The 2,802-nt window shown below is 31.1% G+C and overlaps 1 protein-coding gene across 13 annotated transcripts in view; it reads left to right on the top strand.

Moving 5' to 3' along the window:
- The window catches only part of LOC105115916 (uncharacterized), a 32,242-nt gene that overhangs the window by 17,181 nt on the left and 12,259 nt on the right, over positions 1 to 2,802 (top strand). The window lies entirely within an intron of this gene.

Below are 2,802 nucleotides of genomic sequence, written 5' to 3'. Positions count from 1 at the left end.
ATAAACGTAGTTCAAAGTTTGCAAATGCAAATAATAGAATCAGAACTAGCTAGTCTTTCATTAAACTTAAATACGACACAAAATCTACTTGTTATTAGATGTTTTGAAAACTTGTAAAAGAAGTAGTTGAGCTATCCTACGTGGGAGAAGAAGCCCGCCCCCCCGAACAATGAAAAAAGTCTCGCCGCTCCAGTTGACGCGGTGGGAGGCATATGACGCCCTTTCCTATGTAATAGTGATCTCAGCCACCCGCCCACAAAATAGTTTCTTTTTTTTAAATAAAAAAAAATCTTGTCTATTAAGGATTTACTTGTCAACTTGTTGTTCTTAGAACTAACTAAGCCAGGTTTTTGTTGAATTGGAACATGGAACTATCCACTAAAGAATCAACTTGTCAACAGGCTTCGAAGAAAAGCACAACAACAAAATCTTTTGAAGAAAAGCAGCATGAGAATTCACAGGGAAAAAAATGAAGAAACACAAAACTTCATTATTTGCTCATGTGGTGGGATTATGCGCAGGGAGCTAGGGTTCATGTTTCCAATCGCTCAGCCTTATAATGCTATGTAACTCCAATGTAACCAACAAAATCTTTTGAAGAAAAGCAGCATGATAACTCCAAAAGAAAAGAATAAAGCTTGGGTTATTTGAGGTATCATCTCACAAATAAAAAACACAAATAAAGAATGAAATGATCAAGTGTCGCATCTCAAGCATTTTTATTCTTTAAAATTTATTTTTACCATAACATATATATCAAAATAATTTAAATATATAATTTTTTTTAAATTAATTAATTTTAAAAACCCCACCAAGCACTTGAATTTTTAAAATAAATGTAAACACCATGTTACACTGACTAAAAAATTGTTTATTTTTATATTTTAAAAATATTTTTTAAAAATATTAATAAATTATGCACGCAAATCTCCTCGAACATGCATTAAAAATTGAGTGAGTAGTTCCAGCTTGTGCATGAACTTTAATTTTGAAATATTTTTATATTAACAAAAAAGGTTTGTATCTTAAAAAATACCGTATGAGTTCATAAACAATGAATTAGTTAAATAAACAGTTCAGTCAAATTAATCATATTAATTATATCTATTTGTGCATGCATAGAGTATCATTTTAAAAAAAATTATTTTAATTTATATCGGATCGAGTTTTCATACAAAATCTATACACAATCACCGAATCTCAATATCACATTTTCTCAGTAAATAGATTATACATAGAATTAAGATAAAGAAACAATGTTTATAGTTATCAGATTTTGCAATATATCAAAAATAAAATATTGCAATACAGTATCAAAACAATACACTTCGATAATATTAGGCGTATAAGATTGTATATAACAATATAATTACAACAGCAAATATATATATGTCAGCACCCATATCGCAATTATTTAAATTGAACAGCATGACCGAAGCTTAATGACTGGTTAATTAATTATTTGTATGCGATTTGTAGATAACACGAACGCTTTTATTTTTCCTAAATGATCTCGAGAGTTGGATGCTTCCTAACACGCTTTTATTTGCTAACAGGATATATAGAGAAGCGTGTCTACAAATAAAAGCGTGTTAGGAAGCATCAAACTCTCATAGAAGTCCTGTGTGCTTGTCTTGAAAGGAGTTGGTTACAAAAAAAAAACGCTGTATAACTGTCCCAATCATTCATGCCATGAGAAAACCAACAGGAATATTCTACTAATAGAAGTCTGGGAGGGTATACGGCTAACTCCTGTGCTCCAGTCGCTGGACCATAACGCAACAGGTTTTGTCGCATTTGGTTACGGCAGAAAGATGCTAAAAAATAAAATAAAAAATTTGTCTTTTGTTTAAAAGTAAGTGTGATTGGTCTCTCTCATTTTTACTTTTTTTATATGACTTATTAATACAATTCAGCTTCATTTTGTTCAAATTAATTGCATGCTCCAAGGGATGGATTCAATTTACAGTGAGAAAACACATCTAGCTTGATATTACTATTGTGGTCTCACCACTAAGCACTTTGTTGTTTTAATTTTTAATTTTCTCAAATATAATCTACGTAAAAATACTAAATGAAAATTTTTTAGCTTTTGAAATTGGAAACACTTAATTAATAAACTTTTAAAATATGAGCACTCGTCTAATAATAAAAACAAAAACTATATGCTTAAATAAAAATAAAAAGTGTAACGCTCAAGTAGAGAAAAAAAAAACACTCGGATAATAAAAATAAAAAATCCAATGGTCTTTATATTTTCTCACTTAAAAACGGGTTTTATATTTTATCTTTGATATGTCATGAGAGTATTCCATAACACTACCCGAATATTCTATCAGTATTACACTAAAAAATAAAATAAAAACACATTTCTGTAATATACTAAATTTAAGAACTCCTCCAAGCATTTGAATTTCCAAAATATATGTAAATTAACACCCCCGTTACATTGACTTGAGTCGAGGAAAAAAAAAAAAAAAACCCACCAAACACCTCGGAATTAATCCGCATCTTGCTTTATCTTACCTAATTACGGATGTTCGCCATCGCCAGCATTACAAATAGATGCTTATTATGCTCAACTCACACAGCACTCAAAATCTTAATCCTCTCCAGCTGTCCCTTTGGTCAGTCACTTGGTCTTGATAAATGGCGAGATTCTCAAAGGTACTCAGGAAGACTTATATTAAAAAGAGACTCTCAGTGCCGACTGGGTTTCTCAGCTCTCTTCCATCTTTTAATGGTGGTGGTCATGCTGTAGATTTTCAAGCTGTAGATGGAAGTGGCCGTGTTTGGGCCTTC

The sequence above is a fragment of the Populus euphratica genome, unplaced genomic scaffold (assembly GCF_000495115.2).
Source record: "Populus euphratica unplaced genomic scaffold, PopEup_1.0 scaffold806.1, whole genome shotgun sequence".
NCBI classification, from domain to species: domain Eukaryota; kingdom Viridiplantae; phylum Streptophyta; class Magnoliopsida; order Malpighiales; family Salicaceae; genus Populus; species Populus euphratica.
The sequence above is the reverse complement of the archived record's forward strand: the minus strand, read 5'-3'. Positions and strand labels throughout refer to the sequence as shown.